Genomic DNA, 12,274 nt, shown 5'->3' on the forward strand with positions numbered 1-12,274 from the left:
ATCTGCATAACCACACCCTCCATCCCCATTGTGACAGCACGTGAAGGTTCAGTGCGACGAAGCAAGCTCCATTTCCAGCTCCCTATTCCAAAAATCCATTTAATATATGGTCCCCAAATAGGGGACGTATCAGATAAGAACAGACACTACGCTTGATCTTGTGCCATTTGGCCGAGAAGCGATGATCAGAAATGGTTTGTCACTTGGGCCACACCAAGGCCTACAACCGAAACCCACTGTGGAGACATAGCAAAAGATTGCCGCAGGGAAGACATTTTCCAGAAACTCTGGAAGCTCTGTAGATGACAGTTCTGCGGTGTGCGTGTGTTCAAGCTGTGCACAACGCGTTTTGAATCTGCATAACCACACCCTCCATCCCCATTGTGACAGCACATGAAGGTTCCGTGCGACAAATCAAGCTCCATTTCCAGCTCCCTATTCCAAAAATCTATTTAATATATGGTCCCCAAATAGGGGACGTATCAGATAAGAACAGACACTACACTTGATCTTGAGCCATTTGGCCGAGAAGCGATGATCAGAAATGGTTTGCCACTTGGTCCACACCAAGGCCTACAACCGAAACCCACTGTGGAGACATAGCAAAAGATTGCCGCAGGGAAGACATTTTCCAGAAACTCTGGAAGTTCTGTAGATGATAGTTCTGCGGTGTGCGTGTGTTCAAGCTGTGCACAACGTGTTTTGAATCTGCATAACCACACCCTCCATCCCCATTGTGACAGCACGTGAAGGTTCCGTGCGACAAAGCAAGCTCCATTTCCAACTCCCTATTCCAAAAATCTATTTAATATATGGTCCCCAAATAGGGGACGTATCAGATAAGAACAGACACTACGCTTGATCTTGAGCCATTTGGCCGAGAAGCGATGATCAGAAATGGTTTGCCACTTGGGCCGCACCAAGGCCTACAACCGAAACCCACTGTGGAGACATAGCAAAAGATTGCCGCAGGGAAGACATTTTCCAGAAACTCTGGAAGTTCTGTAGATGATAGTTCTGCGGTGTGCGTGTGTTCAAGCTGTGCACAACGCGTTTTGAATCTGCATAACCACACCCTCCATCCCCATTGTGACAGCACGTGAAGGTTCCGTGCGACAAAGCAAGCTCCATTTCCAGCTCCCTATTCCAAAAATCTATTTAATATATGGTCCCCAAATAGGGGACATATCAGATAAGAGCAGACACTACGCTTGATCTTGAGCCATTTGGCCAAGAAGCGATGATCAGAAATGGTTTGCCACTTGGGCCGCACCAAGGCCTACAACCGAAACCCACTGTGGAGACATAGCAAAAGATTGCCGCAGGGAAGACATTTTCCAGAAACTCTGGAAGCTCTGTCGATGACAGTTCTGCGGTGTGCGTGTGTTCAAGCTGTGCACAACGCGTTTTGAATCTGCATAACCACACCCTCCATCCCCATTGTGACAGCACATGAAGGTTCCGTGCGACAAAGCAAGCTCCATTTCCAGCTCCCTATTCCAAAAATCTATTTAATATATGGTCCCCAAATAGGGGACGTATCAGATAAGAACAGACACTACGCTTGATCTTGAGCCATTTGGCCGAGAAGCGATGATCAGAAATGGTTTGCCACTTGGGCCGCACCAAGGCCTACAACCGAAACCCACTGTGGAGACATAGCAAAAGATTGCCGCAGGGAAGACATTTTCCAGAAACTCTGGAAGTTCTGTAGATGATAGTTCTGCGGTGTGCGTGTGTTCAAGCTGTATACAACGCGTTTTGAATCTGCATAACCACACCCTCCATCCCCATTGTGACAGCACGTGAAGGTTCCGTGCGACAAAGCAAGCTCCATTTCCAACTCCCTATTCCAAAAATCTATTTAATATATGGTCCCCAAATAGGGGACGTATCAGATAAGAACAGACACTACGCTTGATCTTGAGCCATTTGGCCGAGAAGCGATGATCAGAAATGGTTTGCCACTTGGGCCGCACCAAGGCCTACAACCGAAACCCACTGTGGAGACATAGCAAAAGATTGCCGCAGGGAAGACATTTTCCAGAAACTCTGGAAGCTCTGTCGATGACAGTTCTGCGGTGTGCGTGTGTTCAAGCTGTGCACAACGCGTTTTGAATCTGCATAACCACACCCTCCATCCCCATTGTGACAGCATGTGAAGGTTCCGTCCGACGAAGCAAGCTCCATTTCCAGCTCCGTATTCCAAAAATCCATTTAATATATGGTCCCCAAATAGGGGACGTATCAGATAAGAACAGACACTACGCTTGATCTTGAGCCATTTGGCCGAGAAGCGATGATCAGAAATGGTTTGCCACTTAGGCCTCACCAAGGCCTACAACCGTAACCCACTGTGGAGACATAGCAAAAGATTGCCGCAGGGAAGACATTTTCCAGAAACCCTGGAAGCTCTGTAGATGACAGTTCTGCGGTGTGCGTGTGTTCAAGCTGTGGACAACGCATTTTGAATCTGCATAACCACACCCTCCATCCCCATTGTGACAGCACGTGAAGGTTCCGTGCGACAAAGCAAGCTCCATTTCCAGCTCCCTATTCCAAAAATCTATTTAATATATGGTCCCCAAATAGGGGACGTATCAGATAAGAACAGACACTACGCTTGATCTTGAGCCATTTGGCCGAGAAACGATGATCAGAAATGGTTTGCCACTTGGGCCGCACCAAGGCCTACAACCGAAACCCACTGTGGAGACATAGCAAAAGATTGCCGCAGGGAAGACATTTTCCAGAAACTCTGGAAGCTTTGTCGATGACAGTTCTGCGGTGTGCGTGTGTTCAAGCTGTGCACAACGCGTTTTGAATCTGCATAATCACACCCTCCATCCCCATTGTGACAGCACGTGAAGGTTCCGTGCGACAAAGCAAGCTCCATTTCCAGCTCCCTATTCCAAAAATCCATTTAATATATGGTCCCCAAATAGGGGACGTATCAGATAAGAACAGACACTACGCTTGATCTTGAGCCATTTGGCCGAGAAGCGATGATCAGAAATGGTGTGCCATTTGGGCCGCACCAAGGCCTACAACCGAAACCCACTGTTGAGACATAGCAAAAGATTGCCGCAGGGAAGACATTTTCCAGAAACTCTGGAAGTTCTGTAGATGACAGTTCTGCGGTGTGCGTGTGTTCAAGCTGTGCACAACGCGTTTTGAATCTGCATAACCACACCCTCCATCCCCATTGTGACAGCAAGTGAAGGTTCCGTGCGACAAAGCAAGCTCCATTTCCAGTTCCCTATTCCAAAAATCTATTTAATATATGGTCCCCAAATAGGGTACGTATCAGATAAGAACAGACACTACGCTTGATCTTGAGCCATTTGGCCGAGAAGCGATGATCAGAAATGGTTTGCCACTTGGGCCGCACCAAGGCCTACAACCGAAACCCACTGTGGAGACATAGCAAAAGATTGCCGCAGGGAAGACATTTTCCAGAAACTCTGGAAGCTCTGTAGATGACAGTTCTGCGGTGTGCGTGTGTTCAAGCTGTGCACAACGCATTTTGAATCTGCATAACCACACCCTCCATCCCCATTGTGACAGCACGTGAAGGTTCCATGCGACAAAGCAAGCTCCATTTCCAGCTCCCTATTCCAAAAATCTATTTAATATATGGTCCCCAAATAGGGGACGTATCAGATAAGAACAGACACTACGCTTGATCTTGAGCCATTTGGCCGAGAAGCGATGATCAGAAATGGTTTGCCACTTGGGCCGCACCAAGGCCTACAACCGAAACTGTTGTGAATTCGCTTTTTGCTCCCTCTAGTGGTTACTAGTTTTTTGACTCTGGTTTTTCTGTCATTCCTTTTATCCGCACCTGGGTCGTTAGTTAGGGGTGTTGCTATTTAAGCTCCCTGGACCTTCAGTTCAATGCCTGGCAACGTAGTTATCAGAGCTAGTCTGCTGTGCTCTTGTCTACTGATCCTGGTTCCAGTTATATCAGCTAAGTCTGCCTTTTTGCTTTTTGCTTTTTGTTTTGGTTTTGTATTTTTGTCCAGCTTGTTCCAAATCTATATCCTGATCTTTGCTGGAAGCTCTAGGGGGCTGGTGTTCTCCCCCCGGACCGTTAGACGGTTCGGGGGTTCTTGAATTTCCAGTGTGGATTTTGATAGGGTTTTTGTTGACCATATAAGTTACCTTTCTTTATTCTGCTATCAGTAAGCGGGCCTCTCTGTGCTAAACCTGGTTCATTTCTGTGTTTGTCATTTCCTCTTACCTCACCGTTATTATTTGTGGGGGGGCTTCTATCCAGCTTTGGGGTTCCCTTCTCTGGAGGCAAGAAAGGTCTTTGTTTTTCCTCTACTAGGGGTAGTTAGATTCTCCGGCTGGAGCGTGTCATCTAGAATCATCGTAGGAATGATCCCCGGCTACTTCTAGTGTTGGCGTTAGGAGTAGATATATGGTCAACCCAGTTACCACTGCCCTATGAGCTGGTTTTTTGTATTCTGCAGACTTCCACGTTCCTCTGAGACCCTCGCCATTGGGGTCATAACAGTTTGCCAGGCCAGTATTAAATGTTTAATGCATTGCAGAAGAGGGATTATAAGAAAGAAGATTCTGAGTTTTGTTTTTTTTTTTCCTTCTTCCCCTTTACCTCAGAGTGGCTATGCTTGCTGCAGACATGAATGTCCAGACCTTGATTACAAGTGTGGACCAGCTGGCTACTCGTGTGCAGGGCATACAAGACTATGTTATCAGAAATCCTAGGTCAGAACCTAAAATACCGATTCCTGAACTGTTTTCCGGAGACAGGTTTAAGTTTAGGAATTTCGTGAATAATTGTAAATTGTTTTTGTCCCTGAGACCCTGTTCATCTGGAGACGCTGCTCAGCAAGTAAAAATTGTTATTTCGTTCTTACGGGGCGACCCTCAGGATTGGGCGTTTTCGCTGGCGCCAGGAGATCCGGCATTGGCTGATATTGATGCGTTTTTTCTGGCGCTCGGTTTGCTTTATGAGGAACCCAATCTTGAGATTCAGGCAGAAAAGGCCTTGCTGGCTATGTCTCAGGGACAGGACGAGGCTGAAGTGTATTGCCAAAAATTTCGGAAATGGTCCGTGCTGACACATTGGAACGAGTGTGCACTGGCCGCTAATTTTAGAAATGGCCTTTCTGAAGCCATTAAGAATGTTATGGTGGGTTTTCCCATTCCCACAGGTCTGAATGATACTATGGCACTGGCTATTCAAATTGACCGGCGGTTGCGGGAGCGCAAAACCGCAAATTCCCTCATGGTGTTGTCTGAACAGACACCTGATTTAATGCAATGTGATAGAATCCTGACTAGAAATGAGCGGAAAATTCATAGACGCCGGAATGGCTTGTGCTACTACTGTGGTGATTCTACACATGTTATCTCAGCATGCTCTAAACGTATAGCTAAGGTTGTTAGTCCTGTCACCGTTGGTAATTTGCAACCTAAATTTATTCTGTCTGTAACTTTGATTTGCTCACTGTCGTCTTATCCTGTCATGGCGTTTGTAGATTCAGGTGCTGCCCTGAGTCTTATGGATCTGTCATTTGCTAAGCGCTGTGGTTTTACTCTTGAACCATTGGAAAATCCTATTCCTCTCAGGGGTATTGATGCTACGCCATTGGCAGCAAATAAACCGCAGTATTGGACACAAGTTACCATGTGCATGACTCCTGAACACCGCGAGGTGATACGTTTCCTGGTTTTACATAAAATGCATGATTTGGTTGTTTTAGGGCTGCCATGGTTACAGACCCATAATCCAGTCCTGGACTGGAAGGCTATGTCAGTCTCAAGTTGGGGCTGTCGTGGTATTCATGGGGATTCCCTGCCTGTGTCTATTGCTTCTTCTACGCCTTCGGAAGTTCCTGAGTATTTGTCTGATTATCAGGATGTCTTCAGTGAGTCTGAGTCCAGTGCACTGCCTCCTCATAGGGACTGTGACTGTGCTATAGATTTGATCCCTGGCAGTAAATTTCCTAAGGGAAGACTGTTTAATCTGTCGGTACCCGAACATACCGCTATGCGTTCATATATCAAGGAGTCTCTGGAGAAAGGACATATTCGTCCGTCTTCTTCCCCTCTTGGTGCGGGATTCTTTTTTGTGGCAAAAAAGGACGGATCTTTGAGGCCTTGTATTGATTATCGGCTTTTAAATAAGATCACTGTCAAATTTCAGTATCCTTTACCGCTGTTGTCTGACTTGTTTGCCCGGATTAAGGGTGCCAAGTGGTTCACCAAGATAGACCTTCGTGGTGCGTACAACCTTGTGCGCATTAAGCAAGGTGATGAATGGAAAACCGCATTCAATACGCCCGAAGGTCATTTTGAGTACTTGGTGATGCCTTTTGGGCTCTCCAATGCGCCTTCAGTTTTTCAGTCCTTTATGCATGACATCTTCCGGAAGTATCTGGATAAATTTTTGATTGTTTATCTGGATGATATTTTGGTTTTTTCTGATAATTGGGATTCACATGTGGAGCAGGTCAGGTTGGTCTTTAAAATTTTGCGTGAAAATTCTTTGTTTGTCAAGGGCTCAAAGTGTCTCTTTGGTGTACAGAAGGTTCCCTTTTTGGGGTTCATTTTTTCCCCTTCTGCTGTGGAGATGGACCCAGTCAAGGTCCGAGCTATTCTTGATTGGACTCAGCCCTCGTCTGTTAAGAGTCTTCAGAAATTCTTGGGTTTCGCTAACTTCTACCGTCGTTTTATCGCTAATTTTTCTAGCATTGTGAAACCTTTGACGGATATGACCAAGAAGGGCTCCGATGTAGCCAACTGGGCTCCTGCTGCCGTGGAGGCTTTCCAGGAGTTGAAACGCCGGTTTACTTCGGCGCCTGTTTTGTGCCAGCCCGATGTCTCACTTCCCTTTCAGGTTGAGGTGGATGCTTCAGAGATTGGAGCGGGGGCCGTTTTGTCGCAGAGAGGCCCTGGTTGCTCTGTTATGAAACCTTGTGCCTTTTTCTCTAGGAAGTTTTCGCCTGCCGAGCGAAATTATGATGTGGGCAATCGGGAGTTGTTGGCCATGAAATGGGCATTTGAGGAGTGGCGTCATTGGCTCGAGGGTGCTAAGCATCGTGTGGTGGTCTTGACTGATCACAAAAATCTGATGTATCTCGAGTCTGCTAAACGCCTTAATCCGAGACAGGCCCGCTGGTCATTGTTTTTCTCCCGCTTTGATTTTGTTGTCTCGTATTTACCAGGTTCAAAGAATGTGAAGGCCGATGCTCTTTCTAGGAGCTTTGTGCCTGATGCTCCTGAAGTCGCTGATCCTGTTGGTATTCTTAAAGATGGAGTTATCTTGTCAGCTATTTCTCCGGATCTGCGACGTGTGTTGCAGAGATTTCAGGCGGATAGGCCTGAGTCTTGTCCACCTGACAGACTGTTTGTCCCGGATAAGTGGACCAGCAGAGTCATTTCCGAGGTTCATTCCTCGGTGTTGGCAGGTCACCCGGGAATTTTTGGCACCAGAGATCTGGTGGCCAGGTCCTTTTGGTGGCCTTCTTTGTCAAGGGATGTGCGGTCATTTGTGCAGTCCTGTGGGACTTGTGCTCGAGCTAAGCCTTGCTGTTCTCGTGCCAGCGGTTTGCTCTTGCCCTTGCCTGTCCCGAAGAGACCTTGGACACATATCTCCATGGATTTCATTTCTGATCTTCCGCTATCTCAGGGCATGTCCGTTATCTGGGTGATATGTGATCGCTTCTCCAAGATGGTCCATTTGGTTCCTTTGCCTAAGCTGCCTTCCTCTTCCGATCTGGTTCCTGTGTTTTTCCAGAACGTGGTTCGTTTGCACGGCATCCCTGAGAATATTGTGTCAGACAGAGGATCCCAGTTCGTTTCCAGGTTCTGGCGATCCTTTTGTAGTAGGATGGGCATTGATTTGTCGTTTTCGTCTGCTTTCCATCCTCAGACTAATGGACAGACGGAGCGAACCAATCAGACTTTGGAGGCTTATTTGAGGTGTTTTGTCTCTGCTGATCAGGACGATTGGGTGACATTCTTGCCGTTGGCTGAGTTTGCCCTTAATAATCGGGCTAGTTCCGCCACCTTGGTTTCGCCTTTTTTCTGCAACTCTGGTTTCCATCCTCGCTTTTCTTCGGGTCATGTGGAGCCTTCTGACTGTCCTGGGGTGGATTCTGTGGTGGATAGGTTGCAGCGGATCTGGAATCATGTGGTGGACAACTTGAAGTTGTCACAGGAGAGGGCTCAGCGCTTTGCCAACCGCCGCCGCGGTGTGGGTCCCCGACTACGCGTTGGGGATTTGGTGTGGCTTTCTTCCCGCTTTGTTCCTATGAAGGTCTCCTCTCCCAAGTTTAAACCTCGTTTTATTGGGCCTTACAAGATATTGGAAATCCTTAATCCTGTATCTTTTCGTCTGGATCTTCCTGTGTCGTTTGCTATTCACAATGTATTTCATAGGTCCTTGTTGCGGCGGTACATTGTGCCTGTAGTTCCTTCTGCCGAGCCTCCTGCTCCGGTGTTGGTTGAGGGCGAGTTGGAGTACGTGGTGGAGAAGATCTTGGATTCTCGCCTCTCCAGGCGGAGGCTTCAGTACCTGGTCAAGTGGAAGGGCTATGGTCAGGAGGATAATTCCTGGGTGGTCGCCTCTGATGTTCATGCGGCCGATATAGTTCGTGCCTTTCATGCCGCTCATCCTGATCGCCCTGGTGGTCGTGGTGAGGGTTCGGTGACCCCTCACTAAGGGGGGGGTACTGTTGTGAATTCGCTTTTTGCTCCCTCTAGTGGTTACTAGTTTTTTGACTCTGGTTTTTCTGTCATTCCTTTTATCCGCACCTGGGTCGTTAGTTAGGGGTGTTGCTATTTAAGCTCCCTGGACCTTCAGTTCAATGCCTGGCAACGTAGTTATCAGAGCTAGTCTGCTGTGCTCTTGTCTACTGATCCTGGTTCCAGTTATATCAGCTAAGTCTGCCTTTTTGCTTTTTGCTTTTTGTTTTGGTTTTGTATTTTTGTCCAGCTTGTTCCAAATCTATATCCTGATCTTTGCTGGAAGCTCTAGGGGGCTGGTGTTCTCCCCCCGGACCGTTAGACGGTTCGGGGGTTCTTGAATTTCCAGTGTGGATTTTGATAGGGTTTTTGTTGACCATATAAGTTACCTTTCTTTATTCTGCTATCAGTAAGCGGGCCTCTCTGTGCTAAACCTGGTTCATTTCTGTGTTTGTCATTTCCTCTTACCTCACCGTTATTATTTGTGGGGGGGCTTCTATCCAGCTTTGGGGTTCCCTTCTCTGGAGGCAAGAAAGGTCTTTGTTTTTCCTCTACTAGGGGTAGTTAGATTCTCCGGCTGGAGCGTGTCATCTAGAATCATCGTAGGAATGATCCCCGGCTATTTCTAGTGTTGGCGTTAGGAGTAGATATATGGTCAACCCAGTTACCACTGCCCTATGAGCTGGTTTTTTGTATTCTGCAGACTTCCACGTTCCTCTGAGACCCTCGCCATTGGGGTCATAACACGAAACCCACTGTGGAGACATAGCAAAAGATTGCCGCAGGGAAGACATTTTCCAGAAACTCTGGAAGCTCTGTAGATGACAGTTCTGCGGTGTGCGTGTGTTCAAGCTGTGCACAACGCGTTTTGAATCTGCATAACCACACCCTCCATCCCCATTGTGACAGCACGTGAAGGTTCCATGCGACAAAGCAAGCTCCATTTCCAGCTCCCTATTCCAAAAATCCATTTAATATATGGTCCCCAAATAGGGGACGTATCAGATAAGAACAGACTCTACGCTTGATCTTGAGCCATTTGGCCGAGAAGCGATGATCAGAAATGGTTTGCCACTTGGGCCGCACCAAGGCCTACAACCAAAACCCACTGTGGAGACATAGCAAAAGATTGCCGCAGGGAAGACATTTTCCAGAAACTTTGGAAGCTCTGTAGATGACAGTTCTGCGGTGTGCGTGTGTTCAAGCTGTATACAACGCGTTTCGAATCTGCATAACCACACCCTCCATCCCCATTGTGACAGCACGTGAAGGTTCCGTGCGACAAAGCAAGCTCCATTGCCAGCTCCCTATTCCAAAAATCCATTTAATATATGGTCCCCAAATAGGGGACGTATCAGATAAGAACAGACTCTACGCTTGATCTTGAGCCATTTGGCCGAGAAGCGATGATCAGAAATGGTTTGCCACTTGGGCCGCACCAAGGCCTACAACCGAAACCCACTGTGGAGACATAGCAAAAGATTGCCGCAGGGAAGACATTTTCCAGAAACTCTGGAAGCTCTGTCGATGACAGTTCTGCGGTGTGCGTGTGTTCAAGCTGTGCACAACGCATTTTGAATCTGCATAACCACACCCTCCATCCAAATTGTGACAGCATGTGAAGGTTCCGTCCGACGAAGCAAGCTCCATTTCCAGCTCCCTATTCCAAAAATCCATTTAATATATGGTCCCCAAATAGGGGACGTATCACATAAGAACAGACACTACGCTTGATCTTGAGCCATTTGGCCGAGAAGCGATGATCAGAAATGGTTTGCCACTTAGGCCTCACCAAGGCCTACAACCGTAACCCACTGTGGAGACATAGCAAAAGATTGCCGCAGGGAAGACATTTTCCAGAAACTCTGGAAGCTCTGTAGATGACAGTTCTGCGGTGTGCGTGTGTTCAAGCTGTGCACAACGCGTTTTGAATCTGCATAACCACACCCTCCATCCCCATTGTGACAGCACGTGAAGGTTCTGTGCGACAAAGCAAGCTCCATTTCCAGCTCCCTATTCCAAAAATCTATTTAATATATGGTCCCCAAATAGGGGACGTATCAGATAAGAACAGACACTACGCTTGATCTTGAGCCATTTGGCCGAGAAGCGATGATCAGAAATGGTTTGCCACTTGGGCCGCACCAAGGCCTACAACCGAAACCCACTGTGGAGACATAGCAAAAGATTGCCGCAGAGAAGACATTTTCCAGAAACTCTGGCAGCTTTGTCGATGACAATTCTGCGGTGTGCGTGTGTTCAAGCTGTGCACAACGCGTTTTGAATCTGCATAATCACACCCTCCATCCCCATTGTGACAGCACGTGAAGGTTCCGTGTGACAAAGCAAGCTCCATTTCCAGCTCCCTATTCCAAAAATCCATTTAATATATGGTCCCCAAATAGGGGACGTATCAGATAAGAACAGACACTACGCTTGATCTTGAGCCATTTGGCCGAGAAGCGATGATCAGAAATGGTGTGCCACTTGGGCCGCACCAAGGCCTACAACCGAAACCCACTGTGGAGACATAGCAAAAGATTGCCGCAGGGAAGACATTTTCCAGAAACTCTGGAAGCTCTGTAGATGACAGTTCTGCGGTGTGCGTGTGTTCAAGCTGTGCACAACGCGTTTTGAATCTGCATAACCACACCCTCCATCCCCATTGTGACAGCACGTGAAGGTTCCGTGCGACAAAGCAAGCTCCATTTCCAGTTCCCTATTCCAAAAATCTATTTAATATATGGTCCCCAAATAGGGGACGTATCAGATAAGAACAGACACTACGCTTGATCTTGAGCCATTTGGCCGAGAAGCGATGATCAGAAATGGTTTGCCACTTGGGCTGCCCCAAGGCCTACAACCGAAACCCACTGTGGAGACATAGCAAAAGATTGCCGCAGGGAAGACATTTTCCAGAAACTCTGGAAGCTCTGTCGATGACAGTTCTGCGGTGTGCGTGTGTTCAAGCTGTGCACAACGCGTTTTGAATCTGCATAACCACACCCTCCATCCCCATTGTGACAGCACGTGAAGGTTCCGTGCGACAAAGCAAGCTCCATTTCCAGCTCCCTATTCCAAAAATCCATTTAATATATGGTCCCCAAATAGGGGACGTATCAGATAAGAACAGACACTACGCTTGATCTTGAGCCATTTGGCCGAGAAGCGATGATCAGAAATGGTGTGCCACTTGGGCCGCACCAACGCCTACAACCGAAACCCACTGTGGAGACATAGCAAAAGATTGCCGCAGGGAAGACATTTTCCAGAAACTCTGGAAGCTCTGTAGATGACAGTTCTGCGGTGTGCGTGTGTTCAAGCTGTGCACAACGCGTTTTGAATCTGCATAACCACACCCTCCATCCCCATTGTGACAGCAAGTGAAGGTTCCGTGCGACAAAGCAAGCTCCATTTCCAGTTCCCTATTCCAAAAATCTATTTAATATATGGTCCCCAAATAGGGTACGTATCAGATAAGAACAGACACTACGCTTGATCTTGAGCCATTTGTCCGAGAAGCGATGATCAGAAATGGTTTGCCACTTGGGCC

At 47.4% G+C, this 12,274-nt stretch overlaps 1 non-coding gene and 18 pseudogenes across 1 annotated transcript; all 19 read right to left on the reverse strand.

The window, feature by feature from the left end:
- Positions 1–7: 7 nt before the first annotated feature.
- On the reverse strand, positions 8–183 carry LOC143763093 (U2 spliceosomal RNA; annotated as a pseudogene).
- Positions 184–360: 177 nt separating this feature from the next.
- Positions 361–536, reverse strand: LOC143761382 (U2 spliceosomal RNA; annotated as a pseudogene).
- Positions 537–713: 177 nt separating this feature from the next.
- Positions 714–889, reverse strand: LOC143760379 (U2 spliceosomal RNA; annotated as a pseudogene).
- Positions 890–1,066: 177 nt separating this feature from the next.
- On the reverse strand, positions 1,067–1,242 carry LOC143762043 (U2 spliceosomal RNA; annotated as a pseudogene).
- A 177-nt stretch (positions 1,243–1,419) lies between these two features.
- On the reverse strand, positions 1,420–1,595 carry LOC143818946 (U2 spliceosomal RNA; annotated as a pseudogene).
- Positions 1,596–1,772: 177 nt separating this feature from the next.
- Positions 1,773–1,948, reverse strand: LOC143760426 (U2 spliceosomal RNA; annotated as a pseudogene).
- A 175-nt stretch (positions 1,949–2,123) lies between these two features.
- LOC143759452 (U2 spliceosomal RNA) lies at positions 2,124–2,301 on the reverse strand (annotated as a pseudogene).
- Positions 2,302–2,478: 177 nt separating this feature from the next.
- LOC143760719 (U2 spliceosomal RNA) lies at positions 2,479–2,654 on the reverse strand (annotated as a pseudogene).
- Positions 2,655–2,829: 175 nt separating this feature from the next.
- Positions 2,830–3,007, reverse strand: LOC143759388 (U2 spliceosomal RNA; annotated as a pseudogene).
- Positions 3,008–3,183: 176 nt separating this feature from the next.
- LOC143762292 (U2 spliceosomal RNA) lies at positions 3,184–3,360 on the reverse strand (annotated as a pseudogene).
- A 177-nt stretch (positions 3,361–3,537) lies between these two features.
- Positions 3,538–3,713, reverse strand: LOC143761358 (U2 spliceosomal RNA; annotated as a pseudogene).
- Positions 3,714–9,600: 5,887 nt separating this feature from the next.
- On the reverse strand, positions 9,601–9,776 carry LOC143762495 (U2 spliceosomal RNA; annotated as a pseudogene).
- Positions 9,777–9,953: 177 nt separating this feature from the next.
- On the reverse strand, positions 9,954–10,129 carry LOC143762183 (U2 spliceosomal RNA; annotated as a pseudogene).
- Positions 10,130–10,294: 165 nt separating this feature from the next.
- LOC143759412 (U2 spliceosomal RNA) lies at positions 10,295–10,482 on the reverse strand. Its single transcript, XR_013212220.1, has one exon. It is a non-coding gene; the product is annotated as a U2 spliceosomal RNA (small nuclear RNA).
- Positions 10,483–10,659: 177 nt separating this feature from the next.
- On the reverse strand, positions 10,660–10,835 carry LOC143759358 (U2 spliceosomal RNA; annotated as a pseudogene).
- Positions 10,836–11,009: 174 nt separating this feature from the next.
- LOC143760255 (U2 spliceosomal RNA) lies at positions 11,010–11,188 on the reverse strand (annotated as a pseudogene).
- Positions 11,189–11,362: 174 nt separating this feature from the next.
- LOC143761488 (U2 spliceosomal RNA) lies at positions 11,363–11,541 on the reverse strand (annotated as a pseudogene).
- A 177-nt stretch (positions 11,542–11,718) lies between these two features.
- On the reverse strand, positions 11,719–11,894 carry LOC143760080 (U2 spliceosomal RNA; annotated as a pseudogene).
- A 176-nt stretch (positions 11,895–12,070) lies between these two features.
- LOC143763078 (U2 spliceosomal RNA) lies at positions 12,071–12,247 on the reverse strand (annotated as a pseudogene).
- Between the last annotated feature and the right edge of the window lie 27 nt (positions 12,248–12,274).

Source organism: Ranitomeya variabilis, chromosome 3 (genome assembly GCF_051348905.1).
Source record: "Ranitomeya variabilis isolate aRanVar5 chromosome 3, aRanVar5.hap1, whole genome shotgun sequence".
Classification (NCBI taxonomy): Eukaryota; Metazoa; Chordata; class Amphibia; order Anura; family Dendrobatidae; genus Ranitomeya; species Ranitomeya variabilis.